The sequence below is a fragment of the Numida meleagris genome, chromosome 4 (genome assembly GCF_002078875.1).
Source record: "Numida meleagris isolate 19003 breed g44 Domestic line chromosome 4, NumMel1.0, whole genome shotgun sequence".
NCBI lineage: Eukaryota > Metazoa > Chordata > Aves > Galliformes > Numididae > Numida > Numida meleagris.
Genome location: NC_034412.1, coordinates 2,654,027 through 2,674,878, shown reverse-complemented (window position 1 = coordinate 2,674,878; position 20,852 = coordinate 2,654,027).

The following is a 20,852-nucleotide window of genomic DNA, read 5'->3' as shown; positions in this document are numbered from 1 at the left end:
TGGAAGCAGAACAAAGTGATGTCTTAATCACTCCTTCTTGTGGAAACAAAGGCTCTGCACAAGTTCCTTCATTACCCAGCTTTTTTTTTTTTTTTTTTTTTAACACAATCTGATCCTATCTGGCCACAGAATTTACCTTTCGGACAGCCTCTCCTGTTTGCAGGGTTTTTTTTTTTTTCTAGAGCCCATGCTTCCAGGGTGAGAAAAAAAGCAGCCCGTCGGAGCTCTTCATGAAATCATCACCATACCTAAGGCATGAATGTCATTCCTTCCGGCAAGCCTCTTCCCAAACAAACAGCCCTCAGCACGCCTCCAACCCGCGACCACAACGTCCAGTGGCAGAAGGAGCTCCGAGCAGCAGCCGCCTCTCTAATTGCTTTCTGCTCCGCCGGCGATCAGCACGTCTGCTGCGGGCTGGTGGGCTCCGAACAATGTACGGGCAGGGATTTAAAATGCTACCTTCCAAATCAAGCTCCGCCGAAAGCTCGATACTTGAAGTCCTGACGTTCTCTAATCATCGTGAATTCATAAAGCTTTGAGGACGCGGGAATACGCACGCCAGCCTGGGAGCCCACACAAAGCCTTGCTGGAAGGATGAAGGATTCACTTGAAAGAAGATCCTGAAGCACAGATCAAATTTTAATGTCTTTGACTCGCTTTTCTAAATGTCATCTCCTAATGACACTCCGAAATATGCTGCTTCTCCTATCAGACTCTCTCTTGAAAATGTTCAGTTGCTCAACTTGTGGGACCTGATAAGTCATCAAACAAGTTTTCTTACTAGACCTTAAACTGCAAAGGCTGAGCTTTCTGTGGCATGTCTTCGTGTTGAGAGGTTGTTTGTGTGTGCAGCGTCTGCTTTTGTTTTCAGCTGCTTACAAACATTTCCCTGACTTTGGAGTCGTGCGAGACAGAAACTGTTACTGATCTGAATTATTCTTTTAAAAGCTTAGAAAGAGACTCTTAAATTCAGCTGAAAATAAGGCCAAACGTTCAGCAAAGCCTCCCTGCACCCATCGATCCCCAGAGCTTGCCTTAAATGGGGAGCTGGAACTGAGGGATCTTTAATGTCCCTTTCAACCTAAGCCATCCTATGATTCTAAACACCACTTTTTCACACAGTAGACTGATGCTCAGGCAGAGCAGGGGAGTAGAGCTGGCAGTGATGGCTCTGGGGCACACCACAAGCCTCTGCCTGCAGAGCAGCCCCACTGCTCGTGATTTACAGTGCAGACAGTGTGCTGGGCACTCCCAACAGCTGGCGTGCAATTCCTTCTGTACAGATGCGTGTGTACCCACATCAAATCAGCCATAAATAATGAACTGAAAATTATTGGGTTTATTTTCTAACGGCCAGGCAGAGCCAGGCAACAAAAGACGCCTGCACCCGATGGAAGGTGACTTTGGGGAACCATCTGAGTTAATAAAGAAAGAAATGGCTGTGTGAGGATGTCACTATTTGCAAAGGGTAATGGCAGCAAAACTCTTTCTCTGCCAGCCTACATCACATGTCTCAGCCTGAAGCAAGCAGGAGCTGCAGGGCTTGCTATGGCTGTTGCTGCTAGGCAAGGATATGTATGCAGTGAGCACATAGCCTTGGCTGGAAATCACAGAACTCCTGTGACAAGAAAACAAGGCTCTTGCCAGCTCATGGCCCAGGGCTACCCCTGGCATGTGATATAGCATTAGTGGTGCAGGCAGATGTAAATAAGAAAATACTAAAGCAAACTTTGTTTAGCGGTGCAAACTGCCAAGCATAATATAAGTCTGCAAGGAAAATGCATGCCTCATCACAGACAGTGACAAGACTTGATGTTTTTTCTTTTAATTTTGGACCCAGAACTTAATGGGCTTTGTGTAGAGCAGCGTCTACTTGTGACATTTTAAGGGAAACCTTAATACAAAACGCAGTATGTGCCCAGAGAACACCATAATATTTTTCCATGGGAAGCACCCTATATCATTATTCATAAACACAGTTCTGACAATCTCCTTTCCAAGACTGTGTGGGTATTTTTGTTTTTGCATCAGTGCACATCACATTGTCATCCAAAATTTGGGAAGAAAACTCTCTAACTCCAATGTGGTGTTAGAAAGCAGCATTCTCCTATACTTCCTGATGCATACCAAGCAATTTGTCAAGAAAGAACTGTCTCTCAGAGTTCAGGTTCTACATTTAAACAGTTAAGACATACATATGCAGTACATTGGCGTACATATTCATTCTTTTCCAAGAACTCATTAATATATGCTAATGTCCCTCTGCGCATGTGCAGTTGCATTTAGGGTGGTTGAACACCCGCTTGCTTTATCCCCACGTTTCCACCATCACCTTCATCGCTGAGACTTTTGACTGACCTTTAGCTCTTTCTCCCCAGTTTGGCAAACTTCCATTGCTTGTTAGGCCATAATGAGCAACTTCCAAAACAATACGTGTGAAAATCCGAGGAAAATGTCCTTGCACCTGGTGAAATGCAAAGATAAGCAGTCTATTACGACTCCAATGCTTCTTGTGAAGCAGAATTAAGAGAAAACAAGGCTGCTCACACAAAGTTGGAACGGAAAGTTTTAGAATTAGCGCTCACTTTTGCTAAACTAATATATCGGTTCTTAAACAAATACACTGAGAGCTATTGCTAAACAAACCAGCCTCTATCAACATACAGACTTATACAAGTGTGCCACGTAGACACAGTTCACCAAGGATTAACCTTACTGCAGGACGAATTTATAGCTATCATAGGAAGAACAGGCAACGCCATGGAAACGAGAATCACTAGCAAAGGGCAAGAGAGGATGCTGATAGTCATCGTTGTGCACATGATTAGACTGTTTCATCTATAGTTTCACATCTGTTATCTTTTCAGGCCTACTTTGTAATGAATAATAATTTCGGGAGCCCTACTTTTAGAGTAGCTGTGAGATACTCATGACCTTGGGAGCCACGCTGAGCAGCAGTGCCACTGCAAACAATTCCACCCAGATTAATGAAATGTTTACATTTTAAATTAGCATTCAGTGGCAAGAAGGGTAGCACAATTTGCTCTGTGCTTTTTAAACCGATAAATTTTATGTGAACACTGAAACTATTATTTTCAGTCGTAGCATTTTTCCTTCTTTTTTCAAAGGCAAGCTGCATTCTCCTTTGGAGTTTCAGTTTTTCAGTTTTGTATACCAATTCAGCAATAAAGTTAACTGACATAGTATGTTTCACATACAAATGCTTTCTAACAAAGTATCGTATCATTTTCCCTGTTATATTAATGTATATTTTCTCATACTTGATTCCTTCTGAAATTTTCATTTTTCTTTTTCTTTAGTTTGCAGCTCAAATGTGGTATCCAGGAGAGTTCACACCCTTTTGAATGCCACTTATTATGGACATTTGTAACATTTATAAAATTCGGGATGTAATTCTTAATATTTTGTGCACACTACGTTGGTAAGAGTTAACACTCTTAAAAAAGACCAATCTGAAATAGCTGATAAAACATTGACAGTGAAAATATGAGTAATTACCCAGAGCTGCAGTTAGTTGTACTCGCTACACAGAAAAAAAGCTGAATGAGGAATCGAATGTCAAATACTAGCTTTGATTATTATTATTTTTTGAATGGTACCGAATTATTGAATTGTATTCTAGTGGTGTAGACTCAATAATGGATTCGCCTGATTCAGCCCTAAAGGATTTAAAGGATCAGATAAATATAGTTAGGACGTGAGGAAAAAATGTAAAAATGTCATCAAGAGCTTTCAAAGAAAATCTCGGTTTTGAAAACCAGACTAACAGGAGACAAACTGAAAGAAAGAGATGGATATTGGTTGCTTAATTGGATAAAGCTCGTACCTTAATTTTAATGAACTTTCAGGAAATCCAAGTGGCATTAAAGACCATAGCAATTTGCATCAACAAGTACCTAATGGGTCTAATAGATAATACTGCCTTTAGCAAGAAAACGTCTACAGTCAGAGCTACTTAGCATTCCCCTTCTTTCTATAGAAACACATTCCAAACATTTCTGGCTAGATTGTTTTAAATACTTTTTCAAAAACAGAACACTTACACTGCAGAATGGGCAGGATTAGTCAGTGCTGATAAACCTAATTGAGGGCAGTTAGAGATTTGAATGTGAATATACAGAAGGCCACCTCTTAATGATCCTTTTGTAATTGTCAGTGGAGAGTTTCCATTACTCCTTGGCGAACGGAAACAAATCAAAGGCTCTCTGCTTATTAATGAGCTGTGTATAAACGACTGTCTCATGGAGAGAAGATGAGCGTTGAGAGGAAAATGCAGACCTTTGGCATTTTTGAAACAACGTAAAAAAGTCTTTCAAAGCTATTAGACATTTCCAAGCACGTTCAGGAAAGATATACGAGTTGGTGGATTTATTGCAGAGGCACACCTTTCCTGGACTTCAGCTCTTGCAGTTGTAGGGGAAGAAAAATGTGTTTTGTTTCTACTGGTTAAACTGAAGCCAGAACAATAGAAAACTTCTGTCTCCTTCTGAACCCGCAAACACCTATTGCCAACACCCTTAACTCTTCGTTTGGCTTCGTCATGTGTCCTCTTCCCAGTTGCCGGGAACAAGGGAGGACATCACCAATTTGGCAAAGCTTTCTGAATGTACTTACAGTGCAACGGTATACCACAGTGACACATATCAGCTGGCAAAGCAGGGGTGGGATTTCACAAGAGTTGCCGCTATTTTCTCAGCAAGGGAAGAGCCCCTAGCGCTGATTTTCAGCACAACCTCTAGCATCTGTGGGGTCTGGCACCTCAACTGCAAAGAGAAATTGCCACCTCGAAGAGAACAAGACACTGGGAAAAGGCACAATGGGAAGAGAGGTGGAGTTGAGGTAGAGCGGCAGAAGAAGAAGAGATTACAGCAGAAAAATAAGTGGCACAGAAGAGAACATACCAGACACTGGACTTAAGTCTTTGGGAAGCTTTGATTTACTTCAAACCACCCTTTGCAGGCCAAAATGCTGCTGGTGTTTGTCGTTTTTTGCCTCCCGTCACCACTCCTCAAGGACACTGTGGGAGAATGCTGCGTTGCTGTCCTTCCCAACAAATGGCTGAGTTATTTTTTCACTTAGAAATATTCACCAGCTCAACTTTCTTCTTCTGAACTGACTTTGTCGCAATGTCTTTAAATGGTGACTGCAGATAGCTATGCATCATTTCAGCAATTAATTGCTTATTAAACTCCTAGTTTGGGGTGGAAATATACAGAAGGCTTTTTGCAAAGGCTGATGTTGGTGAGATTAGCTGACTGCTTACTGTTAGAAAATTGAGAGCAGTGATTTCAAATTAGCATCCACTGAGCCAACTCTTGCATATCCATCTACGCACCAAGTAACAGGTCTTAAAGGTCCTTGAAGCGTGTTTAACCATTATGTTGTGTCAGTACGCAGAGTATGCACACAAGCTTCTATCTGCTCAAAGATAATCATAAATATGCTTTCTCTGGAAGTGAAAGTATAAAGAATGACAGTGTCTGTCATTCATCATGGTGAATGATGCAGGAGAATATCTATGCATTTATTAGCACCAAAGAGCATTAATCTGCCATTGGGTATAGAAATCCGAACAAGGAAGTAAAGACTTCGTTTATCCACAAATGGTTAACACAGAATAATTAACATAACTCTTGAGCTTCAGGCAAGCAATAATAACCTGAGCTGAAGGACTAGGTCTGGATGCAGGAAATAAATCTGCAAAGAACTTCCCAAGGAAATATTCATAACACAATTCATCGTCTTGCCCCGGATGGTCAGGCACTGCTGTAGCTGCTCCCTCTAGTTCCGCTGCTGGCACACCTGTATGCAGCAGCACAGGAGAACATGGAGGGGTTCCACATCTCACAGCGCATCATTACCTTGCCAGTGCCTGGGGACTTCCTCACTACAGCTTTTCTGATAAACTATGATAAATAAGTAAAGTTTTGCATGTGAGTGAATCAGTGATGTATTTCAAGGCCTTCATCAGTTCTCATTAGACATACCCCTTCTCAGTACTTGTTTATTAGATTTCCACCAGAATAAAAGGCTTTCTCGTTCTTTTTAATATCTTCTGTATCATTTCCTGTCTAGTCGCCCTCAGTGGTTATTTCTTTTATTCTCATACATGGTCCAAATATTACCTTACAGAGCTAGATATTTATGGGCAGTTCAGGATTCAAATTGTATAGGTGATGTAGCACTTTTAATTGCATACGTTTCCGAATTTAGATTAAGCTAAATAATGGGATGTCATCCATTCCAAATTCAAATTAGAGTAGCTTATTCCACCAGTGAGTGAACTTTGTCTTCATAATCTATTGCAGCAAGCACGTGTGATGTAACATAGAAAGTAGTAACCAAGAGCGCTTTGACTAATGAATGTGCCATGAGAAATGCAGCTCCATCTATGACAGCTGGACCACTGAATTTTGATTTTTATTTTTATTAATTGGTAGGACCCTCACAGTAACCTCTGTTAATCAGTGGCTGAGCAGCTCATGGCACGCTGTCAAGAGAACGTGCACAAATGATAACTCTGAGCTCCCATCCAAAGCCATAAATGTAAAAGTGTGCTGTAGCCCAGTAATTGTTCAATTCATTTCCAGTGCACAATGGGGTTTTGCAGCATTCCAGAATGCATTTCTGTTCCACGTAATGACGTTTCCTCCTTCCATATAGTGCACTTTATAAAGGAAATTGTATTGCAAACAATTTGGACTGTCTGGAAAATTTGGAAAACTGCAATTTGTGCAATACATCCAAAACAAGATGTGTTCCCTCTAATCCAACATTCATTTTGCAGAAGTGTGGTCCCCCTTTTCCTTTATCACTCTTTAACAGGCTGGCAAGAATGATAATCCGAGAGCTCCTGTCCTTGAGCAACTTTAATTGAAGATGCTCTGAAGGAATAAACTGCACTGACACATACTCTGCGTCGAGGTCCTCTCTGGTCACTGGTAATTAAAGTCCCATCTGAAATGTTCCGTAACACTCCGCATTCAAGCATGCTAAACCACTTTACACATATTACACAGTGACTCATTAGTGAGGACATTTCTGAGATCTGTAAATATGATCTTCAGGTTCTTGCTCAGGAAACTGAGGCATAGAGAACTGAAATCCCTTTGGAGCACACAGGACGATGATCTGTTCCTCACATGTCCCATCATTTTACTTATTCTTCCTGGTTTGTGTGTGGCTTTTTTTTTTTCCTCTTCTTTAAAAGGGCTGTATTGTGGAGGTTTGAATGTCATCAAGAAGAAAGTTTTCATTTAAGCGTCTGACAAATCCACAAAACCAAGGAAATTCAGACTTAAGGCTGAAAATCCAGACTGACACTTCAGCCTTACTGATACTGCCACAAAACTCCCTGCTTTTGTGCATTAAAGTCAGACCTCTTACTTCACTAAATGCTGTTTTTTTGTAGTTAAATTATAGTAACAAGTGCTCCAGTTTCACTAAAACCCACTACCTACAAGATTTGGATTACTTAAATGTAACCTAAATCCTTTCTGTTGGTGGTGTGTGCATTTGAAGATAAGTAACAGGGTGAGTAGGCTAATAATGGATTGGAATCTCCTATGGATAGTTCAGCACGTCCAATTTTTTGGAGACCGCTTTTCTAGTTAAATTTAGATGAAAGAGGAAGACGTTTATTTCTTGTCTGATGACTTTTTTTTTTCCTCCAAGGTATTAGGAGCATTCTGTTATATAGACTCACGCATACAGAGAAGTGAAAAGTGGCAAGAAATTTCTAACACGATTTTAACTTTGATTGTACTACGGATGATGTTGGCTCACAATAATTAAAGACATAATATTGTAAGAATTAGCATAAATTTCATCCTCTGGCTCACTTTGTTGGAGGTACAGGACTTAAACATGCATTCATTATTTGTTTACTATGATTTTAACGGTGTTTTGACCGCACAGGTCCTACACATATCAATCTTGAAACAGAAGAAGATCAGCCTCAGCCTCTTCTAGCAGTGGAATGTTATCAATTTACTTTTTTCCCATGTTCACACTCAGCCAACCCCACCAGAAGGCACCTAAACTAGATACAAAATTTATCACATCAGTAGACTTTTCAGACATCCATGCTTTTCTCATGAGAGCGAGGTTTTTAGACATCTTTATGGGGGGAATGCATAAATGGGTCTTGGTTTGCTCCTTTTGGACTGCGTACAACACTTAACTTTTCTTCCTTCAAGTCCTCTGCATTTGATTTCCAGAAAAAATAAAAAAAGAGAGACATTCTTTGCTATTTCTTGCTGAAACTGAGCATGAAGCGCTTAAATAGGATGAAGGTTTGAGATGGAAGAGATGCATATGAATTGTGAACAGTTCACCCACTGTACAGCTTTCTGGCTACAGCTGTATTGTTTTGAACTATGTCTTTGGCACAGCTCTCACCAGGGTTTGTGAATATTCATCACCAACATTTTCTAGGGAAAAATACCAGCAGGGAATGAAGCTTGACAACGCAGATGAAAGTACTCAAATAACTTTGTGAAGCCTAATAAAAGCTTTACAATGCAGCAGACGAATTAGGGAAAATGCTTTTTGTGGGTCCTAGCCCGCCCTCACAAAATATAAATTAGAAGGGATTCATAGGGAGGATTTGTGACAGTCAATGTGGAATGTAATTAAGAGAAAATTTTGTTTTATGTAAGACCCTGTAATTGTGGAAACCAGCCCCCGGCTTGGTTACAGCAGTGTAAATATGAACGAACTCCTCCGTACTTGATGATCCTATGGTAGATTTCTAACTTGACCGTGAGTCCAATAATTTATAGTAGAGGTGGTTCCAGCTGCCAGCCAGCAATTTAGCTAAAATGAGAATAACATGACCCAGGTGCCTGCGCATATGCATAAAGAAGCCCCAGACATATATATTGCCCTTCAGCTCCTATTCATTACTACTTTTCTCACTGATATTCATCTTTAAGTCTAGCACCTTTCTTTCTACACTTGAGGCATTTGCCCACAAAGTCATTTTAATATTCAAGCTACAAAGGTGTTTGCCATCTTTGACTCCGTTGACATTTACTTGCAAGAAACCGAACTGAAGAGGCTGGTAATTTCTGTAAGAGGTGTTGGCATTAATTTTCTTGCTGTTATGCCTTGTTGCTCCAGTAGATGTATGTAGATGCCAACATTGCTTAATTTTTTTTCTCTTTTCCTTATGTTTGACAGGTTACTTATTGCTTATTGACTGTGGGAGGTTTATTGTGCAACTTCGCTTCCTCAGCTTTGGTATTCAGCAAAAAAAAGGTTTTATTTGTCTCATGATGGAGTGTTTATCTGACACTAAGTCCTCTCGTTATAAGAACTTCCAAAGAAATTACAACCTTCACTACTTAACTGTTAGCAAACTACGTAGACTTTCATTTCTGACTATATGCGATAGAGAAAATGTGATAATTTGCTGCACACAACTGTAAATAAAGTTCAGTCCCATTCTCATCTCTTATTCCTGCCGTCAGATGAGAGAAATCACATATATTTCATAAAAAAATCTATACTCATGAGTGCTAGGATTAATGAGATATATTTTAAATTTATATTACGTATGTAATGTGATGGGTATACTATGGCAAGTATCTTTCCTAAGGTCCATAGTCTGCCAGCTGGATAGAAAACAAAATTACAGTAATCTGATACCAACCGTGACTGTAAAGAGAAATTTTCATTAAAACATTAAGATCTAGCTAAAAGTTTGGGTCGATTATTTTGTTTGCATAATAACGTTCATTATTTACACCCTTTTGCACTACTCCTATAAATAAATAGTAACCCACAATTCCATTCAGACTTCTGGAACCTGAAGAAGTTTCACGTTATAAACAGAGCTGCCTGATCTGACTTTTGAGAAACTTACTTTGTAGGAGGTGGACCACAGTCTCTCCAATCAGAGCGGTGTGATATGGAACAGTCAGGAAAGATAGGATGGCTTCCCAGCATCTCTCTTCTTTAAGCTCCCACTTTGCGTCTATTGTTTCCAGCCAGTAACTAGCACGGAATATATAACAGTGCAAACATCTGCAGAAGAAAAAGAAAAATTGAGAAAAGTCATTTCAGCCAAAACACTGCTGTTTTCCTGCCATCAGTGTGCAGGTTTATATCCACAACCTAGTTAATCTCAGTAGCTCAGTGGTCTTACTGATCTCAAGTCTTCCTGTACAAAAATCACAGTGTATTTTGGAAATGATTCTTTCTGCCAAACCACCTTTGCAAGAATACATTTGGTGTTTTGCAGCAAGAAGCAGCTCAAGAGGCTCAAACCTGGCCAAGGTCCTGTTTCACCTCAGTTTGAGAAGAGTGGAGCTTGCCCAGCTTTGGAAATGCCAAAGGAATTTACGCAAAGACTGTGAAACACAACTAAAACTAGGACGTGACGATACCATGCTTTCATAATCCTAAAACTGAGCGCGTGTGGATAGAGAATATTGTCAGTACCTGTGAACAGAGCCAGTTTTGCTTTTAATGCCTAGCAGTAGCAAACAATAATAGAAAAAAGATAACATTAAATCATCCGAAAACACTCCCAAATGCACGCTTTTGGCAAGTGAGTGCATTTTCTTGCAACATGACAAAGCAAAACGACAAAATGAATACAGAAAGTGTGAAACAAATCTGTGACTTAACTATTCATAGGAAAGTCAGCAGAATCTTGTTCAGATGAACCTTTCCATGTCATGTCAACATAAAAGCTGCATGCTTTCCTTGAAATAAAAGAGCAATTGGAACGTGATGCAATTATGGGAGTTTCATGATCTGTTCACTTCTTTCCAAGATTCATATTATGTGCATGCCTTACTTTGAGAAACAGAAGAAAGCTGAAGGATAAGCTGCTGATGTAGAACGCTTGGCTCCACAGTGACTTTGAAAAGGCAGAGAAAATAGTTCTGCAATTGCAGAACGTGTTGTGGATATAGAGTTCTCTATTGTCTTCATGAGCTAATTAATTTTTTTTGCCCAGTTATCCTAATCCAAGCCACTAGCATGCAAGCATCCCTGGCTACACCTCAGCAGCCCACTGCAAACAATACCCTCCATTTCCTTTGCCATTAGGGCACTGAGTGCTTTCCACCAAGCTGTGCAGCTACCTCCATGCCTATGACTTTCCTTTGTAGTCAGAGGTTTTACCAATCATTCCTGACTGCCACAGATTTCCACTGTCATTCCATTTCCAACTCCACTGTTTGTTTACAAGAACCCTTGTATGGCCTAGAGCAGCTGAACAGCGGTAGCTGAAATCTTTCCTGACTGTCACGCATCTTTTTTATTTCATACTTATGTCCATTGTGCTAGAATTTTTATGTAACCAGTTTGAAATGTATAATAAAGGAATTTATGTGGCTATGGGCAGTGTTTCTGTGATGGGCCTTGGGTTTTCTTCTGTGCTGATAAAAATGGATTTAACAGGTATTAGCAACGAAATTAGCTAGTAGGCATTAACAACAAAAGAAGTTGTTCAGGCTCATTGAAGCAGATCTAATTTTAGTTACAGGTAAATGATTTTTTTCAAGAAGTTGTTTATTTGCATTGCTCTTTAGTTATTATTTCTTAAGACATTAATTCTTCTTAATCATGGGCCAGCTAACTTTTACAGTCTATTTGCCTTAGACTATTGCTCTTGGAGAAGAAACCCATGCTATCTTCTCATTTACTTTCAGACAATGTCTAATCCCTTGAGAACTTCTAATTCAACCTCAAGAACAGCATAATTTCACACGTCTCTGGAGAAAACAGTGTTACAGAACACCAGCTGTGGAAAAGTAGACATTTGGGCTCTTCACACCTGTGTAATTAGTGCTCTGCTCAATTCCTTACAAATTATGAAAACCAGTGATCTTCTATAGCACAAGATGCTGTACTGGTAGTTCCCTACATAGGCACAGAAACTATTTTTTTTCCCAAAAATTCAATTTCTCAAATTCAAGATTATAGGTAGATTAATTATTTGGCTGCATCATTTCTTCAAGCCTTCTATCCAACACAACATTAATGAAACAGAGATCATCTTAAAATGAACTGTAGTACTGCAAACTGGGAATGTCAGTTCAGATTTTTCTTTCAAGCTTTTAAAGCATCTCTACTAATAGCTAAAATATTTCTGAAACAGTCTGACCTTTAAATTCTATTTGAAAAAGGCTTCTTTTCTTTTGGGAAACTGCTGCTGCCACATCTTTTCCAAGCCTCTGGGCAACTTCAGTATCAAAAACAGATTTGTTACAACTATTTCTAAGATAATTTTATGAGTGAATGATGAGAGAAAATTAGCCTTAATGTCTAAAGAGAATGGTAAAAAGAATATACAAAAACTCCTCTTGCAATATCTATCTTATATTCCTAATATAAGTTATTTGATACAGATGTTCAGCTTTGCACAATTTCTGCTACGGAAACCAACACAGTTCAATAGGAAGGTCCTGTGAGTTCCATGACATAAGTAATTGGGTTATGAACCCCCAGAAGAGATTATTACTTTCTTTTCTGCTACTTGTATTTCAGCTATGGTATCATGGAAATATATTTGTCTAAGCTAGATGAGAATTTTGATTGAAATAGACAGAATGTTCATGAATGTTCATCTATATATTTCTCTTAAGACCAACAGAAATTAAAAGTCAAATTTTAATATGTATGAATTCTTTGTAGCACAGTACATTTGATTCGAGCTAATAAAATTATATAGCAATTCAGTGAATTATTCTGATAGCACATTGACAAATTTATTGTTGTTACTACTTAAACATGCAGCAATGAAAACTTGAGCTTCCATCAGAGTTAATGAGATTTCAGTAACGGCCTGATGATGGTGAAAGCAACTGGGACACTTAACTGCGGAACAATCAGCCTAGAAGCTTGCTGTGCAAACTATTATATCACTTGAACATGGACAAGCTTTGAAGATAAAGGATCTTCTTTTTTTAGTTTCATCTTTAAACTCTGTAGTTTGGAGCATTGTACTAACAGAAATTTATAACCTCAACTTACTGTCTGTGGTCTGAAACACTAATAACAGTGATCACTGGAACCAGGAAAAAAACTGGAATAATACCTAAATTGGAGAGAGTCATAAAAAAAGTTTGCTTCAATAGAAGAAAATGGACATAAATAGAACAATGAATAAACAAGAGAATAAGTAGAAGCATTATAAAGCAAAGCACTTTGCCAGAAAATGACTTTTAAAACAAAACCAAATCTGAAGAAAAGAGTCAGCATTATTTTATAGATAGAGATCTTGAAAGACTGCAAGGAACATCAGGTGGTGAACCAAGCCGTTTTCATACAACGAGGATGCTCTGTTCTTAGGCAATGAGTCAACACTTGAAATTTAAATTTGAAATTTGTTGAATTGTTCAAATACACAAATCCATTATATCTTGTCTGAACTGATTCCAAATACGTATTCCTGTTATCTGAACGACTATATTGGATTTTATCGTGTAACATGATATACTCATCCTTTTCATTCATTTTAGACCAGTTTTGAATACTCTTGCTTATTCGTATTTAGCTATTTTTGTGTATTCAGTTTGCTTCTGCTCTCTCTTCCATAGAAAAAATTATGAATAAGCTATAAAAAATACGATCAGAAACTCTTTTCATCACACATTCTTCCGATACACGTTCTTCCCTGTGGCAGCTTTCAGCCTCTAAACAGCAACATTTTGAATGTTACTTTGTTCCAAGTGTTTATCTACTAATTTTTAATAAATGTAGTATCCATTAGTAAAGCAAAACCAGCAATAACCAATGACAATCTTTGGTTGATCTAAAAGACAGACCTCCATAAACCTCGTTAGCTTCTCTCCCAGGAAATCTAGGAGCTGGCACTTGCTTTAGGAACAGCTGTTGTCACAAGTCTTACAGATGGCTGCAGAAAAGGAAATCAAAACCCCACTGCACTCGGACCTTTAATAATAACTGTAGAAAATCCTGAACGAGTTGAAATCATCTCCAGGATCAACTGTTGCCTTTTGTATGGATCTTGCTTGTAATGGCTGAGAGCATCACCAGAAGGACCACTGCAGTGGGAGGGCTTCTGACCATCCTTCTTCTTACCTTCGTACCTGTGTGTAACAGCAGCATCAGTATAAATGTTTCTTACCTCTCCACTGATATGTAAATTTATAACTCTTGCAAAATAGTTTTTAATATAAACACACACATATATATAATTATAGTACATATATATATATAGACACACATTTATATAGAGGGAATTACTCTAACCAATCTAAGCACGTACATTGAGATTAAACATCTAAAAATAGGACACCTAATAAGAAATGTTGGTTTAAAAAAATAAAATTCAACAGTGAAATGGTTTAACAGCATAGCAACAGGTTGGGTAGAGGGGCGCAAGTCTGAAATGCTGCTCGAACTTAAATGATGCTGAAGGAAGTGTGGCAGATAGAAGTTTTTGCAATGCAGTTTTCAATGCTGTGGAACAAGAGATGCTGGCCTACTGATATCAGCAAGGTCTGAAAGTGTTTTGCATGCATGATAACTTCAGAGAGCCTGATTTATAGGGTCCCTGTGATGTATTTAAATGTCAAAAATACATAATTTATGAATTCATCTGTTTAGAGGTCTATTCTTTTCTAGATTATATATACTAAAATGACTATATTCCATGTAATTCTACTCAATTTCCAGCAGATTACTCATTTGAAAAGAGCTGAGAAACTAAGTGTCTGCTGTTCATTTTGCACACAGAACAGATGTCTACAATGTGCTTTTGCACATCTTAACATGAAAATTTGGATTTGTCATCAGTGATTGATCATCTCACTGCCGCTCTCCAAATGTGCCTTTGTTACTTATGCTTCTGTTTTTTTTTTTTTTTAATAGTGGCCTTGAAACTTGTGAACATTTATCAGGTGAGATAATCCACTTCATGACTTTCTTCTCCAAGCAGGCAAAAGAATGAGAGCTCTTCCGTGGTCCTCCCAGTTGTCTGCCTGCAATGGTGCAGAGAAGAAAAGACAATTCCATCCTGTCATATAGGGTCTCTCCATGACCTCAAGGATCCTACAAGAGCAAAAAAACTATTTCTCCCTTTATCTATGACACTTAGCACTGACTAGCTCATCCATGAATCACATCATGGTAGCAAGGGGTAATATCTCTGATGTGGGTTTCCCAGCCTATGTGTAAAGCACCCACGTTACATCAGTTCTTGCTATGAATATAGTGCTATGTTTTTATTACTGATTTTCTATATTGGTCAAGAAGAAACAGTCCGCTTGCCCATCTTACACAATTTTTAAGCTAATTATTACCTTGTCCAAATTCTTCTTGAATCTTCATTATGCTCCAGGTGGGAAAATGCATATTCAAGCAATCGTATTCAGATTTTTTTTGAAAGCAATTTTGGTGATTTTGGTGCTAAACCTATGAAAAAGAAGATCCTGTATTTAATTTTAGAAGTATCTGACTGAGCTGGCACAATATATGGGATTTTTTTAAGCAACTATAGCATACGGCTACCTAAAATGACCATCGTAAATCAAAGTCCCCAGCAGGGAATGCAATTGTTGCTTTATGCTCTGAGAATGGATTAAAATATACAAACACAACTGAATTTTAAAGGTCTGTTCAACATGATATTGGGCTCAGAGGCAAACTGGCTGCCAAAGCAGTCAACTCAGGATCTTTTTATCTTCAGAGAACATATATGCACATAACACTAATAGTTGATCCTATCTCCAACATCCAGCCCCTTGGACATACAGAATTCTCTCATTACCAGCACAGTGCACTTGAGTATTTCTAAATGTTGAATGGGAAACTGAAGATTGTTTTGCAAGCTAAACAATGCATTACCTAGATTCCCGTTATAAGAAGCCAACAACAAGGAATTTTCTTGGAGTCTGAGCAAGAGGGTTGCAATTAGCCAATGCAAACCCAGATGGCTGTGCATCAGTGCAGCTCCTGGCACTCCCCTGACAGGTCCCAAGCTTTCTTGCAGTGTCTAGGCACAAGACTTTGGTACAGTTGAAGGATTAATCACTGCCTATGGTCAAGGCAAGGCTACAGCCATCTCCCTGCTACTTCTCAACTGAAAAATATGGGCAAGAAATAAAATACAGCCTCTTATTTTTGTTATCACCAGGTTGTTTTCTTCTCCCTGATGTTAAATAATGCAGTTAACAACTTCAAATTTCCAGTAGAAACTATTTAGACACCCCCGAAATGCCAGAATGCTGATGACACAAGTGATATTTCATAGGTATTCAGCACTTCAAAGGTACGAAAATACTTTCTTCCTTATCACAGAATGGCTTAGGTTGGAAGGGACTTCAAAGATCATCAAGCTCCAAACCCCCTGCTGTAGCAGGGCTGCCAACCTCCACATCTAATTCTGGATCAGGCTGCCCAGGGCCTCATCCAGCCTGGCCTTGAACACCTCTAGGGATTGGGCATCCACAACCTCTCTGGGCAGCCTGTTCCAGCACCTGTTATTTGGGCAACTATGCCACCCGTTAAAATTGAGATCTCCAAAACCAAATACACATGAGCTTAGTGCGGATATGAGCTAAATCACTTGAGATTATAAAAAAAATCCTGTTGAAAAGCAGATCATTAAACCTAAATCCCATAAGGATAGATTACCACCCCAAACATTAGAAAGTTCTTCCACTTAAAAAATCATAAAATAATAAATTGGACTCACAAAACTATTCGACTTCTGTGGGATGAAAATATACAGCTGTATTTAACTGAGCCCTTACAAGTTCATTAAGCTGCCTTACAATTATTAGTTTGCAGGTGATATTTGTGTTTCAGTAGCTTGCATAATCTTAATAAGCATATTCAAGAATACTGAACCTACGAGCCAAAGCACTGTCCTCAGTTATAAAGAGCATGTTACTGCCATCTGGGTGCAGGAGATATATTGCAAGGTATGCCCGCAGATTTTTATAGAAAATCTAGCACATGGAGAAATTGTAATTCCCATGCACACACAAAGCAGATATCTCATCCAGTTGTTCTTTATAGGGTTAAATCAGCACTAAACTTGGCAGTAAACACAGCATCTCTCATCTTCAGGAATTAGAAATGAAACAAGGAGATTAAGCAATGTAGAGTGCTCGTATCAAATTTTGCATTATTCAATCAATCAGGCAATTGGAAAGATGCACTGTAGGGTTTAACGCTAATAGGTCTGAGTGGAAGAGGAAAACAATCTCATTACTGGAAGGTCCCATCATATTCTTCCCACTTACCTTATTCTTCTGTTGGAAATGAGAGGAGAATTCACTATATTTTGGCAAACAAATGCTCTTCACAGCATAAAGCAATCCTTTCCCTACAAAGATGAGCCATGTTTGTCTGTACAATGCAATTTCACATTTCATTTATCTTATAGTAAAATTTCATCTATGTGTATACATTTGCATACATATAAAAGTGCTAAAATTATATAAAATTCAATTTAATGGATATTCATTGAAAACAACACCACCATCAACAACAACAAAGAAAGCGACAACCGTATCAGAGATACAAAAGGGAAACTTTTACAAGACAGAGGTTGTAATGACTCAGTCAGAATAAGCCAACTAATCAATTGGCCAACAGATACCAATAAGAAAAGAAGTAAAATAATCTTCTCATTAAACTTTTATATAGTAATCTTCCAGCCTCCAGCAGAGCTCGTGGGTCAGATTTCCTGAACAAGCTGCATCTAACACCAATGGGCAGATTTCAGTGATTACAAGACAAAAAAAATTTTTTTTTGAGGCTTTTCATCCATAGGGGTTATTTCATAGAATCATAAAGGTTGGAAAAGACCTCCAAGATAACTAAGTCCAACCGTCCGCCTACCACCAATATTGCCCGCTAAACCATGTGCCTAAGTACAACATCTACACATTTCATGAGCACCTCCAGGCATGGTGACTCCACTGCCTTCCTGGGAAGCCCGTCCCAATGCGTGGCCACTCTTTCAGAGAAGAAGATTTTTCTCTATTCAAATTTTTTTTTACAGTGTGAAAAACAACACAATCAGGATAGGCTACGCGCCATCTCAAAGTATGAAGCAATAACTCTGGTGAAACAGAAAAGCGTTCAGCTGGGGACCACACTGAAACCATCTGACATACTGTTGCTGTCACCCAATCTCCCTGATTCTGCAGGAAAAGCTGATGTTGGTGAGGGTCATCAAGGTACACAACAGCAGAGATCACCTCTCTGCACACAATTTACTGCCCTTTTACTGCAGTGAGGACTTTCTGTGCCCATGGAGTTTAATACCAGTGGAACTTGACTCTGCTCCTTTGGGACATCTTCCGCTGTCCTTACAGACATACAGTGCTGTCAGGGCTCACGAAGATCTGTGTCAAGGTCCTGTGATAATTTTTTATTATGATAGGTATTGTGCAACTATTTTTAGTTTGAAATCTGTCATGGAGTCATTCACCTGCAGGAAGAAAATGGTCTAAATATAGTACAACCTAGATAGTTTTAAAACTGCTCATTTTTTGAGTTATTCGAGCCCCTAAAATAACTTCTTTCAAACATAAAATGGGATGTATTTTCCATATTCTGAAGATAATAAAGAAGTGGCTGAACCAAATATGTAGACCTTTCCCAAAAGTTCATTTTTGATCTAAAATTAAGAATGAGATGCTACATAATACAAGGATATTTTTTAAGTTACCTGGAAGTGGAAAAGGAGATTTATAGTATTAGCACTTCTGTCAAATTTTAAAGAGCAGAAAAAGCATTAAGTTTACAGTTCTAACTGTATAGGACACCGATTTGACTCCCAGATTATCCTAAAACACAACAATAATTATATCTGGGAATTAGATTTTGTGACACCAAAAGTAATGTTTCCGTGCAAGCAGAACCGTTGCCATTTGTTTTTAATAACAAATGCACTGCTTTGGAGCAAAAAATGCTTCTCTTACAAATTTGGAAACTATAAATTGTCTCCATGGTTTCCCCAGGAAATTCGGAGTCTGATCTCCCCGGGCAAGCAGACCAGGGGAGAGTGCAGTGTCCATGTTTTGTTACCAGCATGGACAGAGAACTTCTCACATAAATTATCATTTAGAAAACATTACCATAAGATAGAACTGGGAGACCTGTGAGGACCTCCTGGGTCTTTAGCATCACCCATAACAATACTGTCCATAGAAAAATATGGCTGCTTGAACTTTGGCAGCTCCCAGTGACCGCTGGTGGAAGCTCACCCACCCAGGACACCACTGGGCACTGGGCTCACTGGGGCTGTGCAGGGTGAGGAACATGCCAAAGAAACTGCCCCCAGTACGAACAGGAATATTTTGTTCAGATCAAGGGATAATTAACACCACAAGGCAATCTTGGCTCTACAAACCCCCCCCATTAGATCATTCAAAGACACAAAATGCAGCATGGCTCCATCTGACCTCAGAAAAAGCAAAGCTGTTTCTTTCAAGGTTGTCAGCACATTCCCATCCTGCTGTTTATGCCTGCCAGGGCTCTATAAACATGGTTTGAACTCCACAGACCGGCTGTCTGCTTCCTTCGCTTCGCATAGGTCTGAAATTCTCCTTACTGCTAAATATATCAGAAGGCAGCACCTCCTCTGCCCATGAGAGATTCATTTATGGGGCTCCCATGCCACTTTCGGAAGAGGTTTCCAAGTGACATCCTCCCCAAATGCCAAAAGCCCAATCTGTGTTGGATCATTTTAAGCCATAAAGTTGCCCTGATGTTCTGATTGGTGTTGCAGCGGCACAGAAGTTACACTTAACATCTGGAGATGAATGCTAGATCTGAGCCCTAATTTTCTAGAAATACAAAAAACATTTTCCTGATTATTAGGAAAATTCCTAACCTTATTGATACATACATTTAATATTTTTAAAGGGCCCAAATCAATTAAAAAACTAATACTTCTATTCCTTCTGGTGCATTGTGCTGTTATTTTATGGATAAAGGAATGAATCCATTGGCACGTTCTGTCCATCCATTGGTGTGGTCTTGTGCTGCTGCCTGCCCAGAACTCCCAGTTGGCTCCATTTTCTTTCTGACACTACTTAGTCAAAGCTTTCACATTCTCTCACTCTTATTTTCCTCCTCCAACAGAGAATTTCTTTCTAGTGCTTTCTGTTAATTCCCCCTCTCTCATGGCCCCAGTAGTCATCCTTCCCTTTCTTTCCCAGCCCATTCCTTCCCAGCAGCGTTGGCAATAACTTAGTCCCCAAGAGGGACTTCTGCCTTTGACCTGCAAGCTCTGCTTTATTCTGACTTCCCTTCAAGCCCTGAGCATTAAGCTGTAATGGAAATCTGGAATGAGACTGATCTGGATACAGCCCTGTAGTGAAGAATTCAAATATAACCTTTCATTCAGAGAACCTATTTCATCTTGTACTCCCTTCTTTTTTAATAGTGCCACAACTCTCTGGCAGGTGCCATGCTTGGTTATTGTTGCCAGAGGAAGTGAGACTGGTTCCCTTCCTATCTCATATTGCACTGTCAAACAGAATTTATCAGAGTTTGTCTTACAAGGACTTTTTTTTCTTTTTTTGCACTGCCAGCATTAGATTTAACATCAGCTTTCTAGCAATACAGCCAATGAATCTATGAAACTGAGGATGTACTTTGCATTATCCCTAATTTGCCAGTCAGCACTTTGCAAAGCCCAGATACTTCTGTATCAGCACAGCACGGCTACATTAACACAAAATAATTCTCTTATGAACTGAATGTTATTTGAAGGCTTAAGTTTTGAACTGATGTGTAACACAATCCTGCAATTTGCACAATAAGATTGAAATAATTAACAGTAGTTGGTCAAGGACGGTTTTTCACTTTTCGGTTTAGACTTGAGT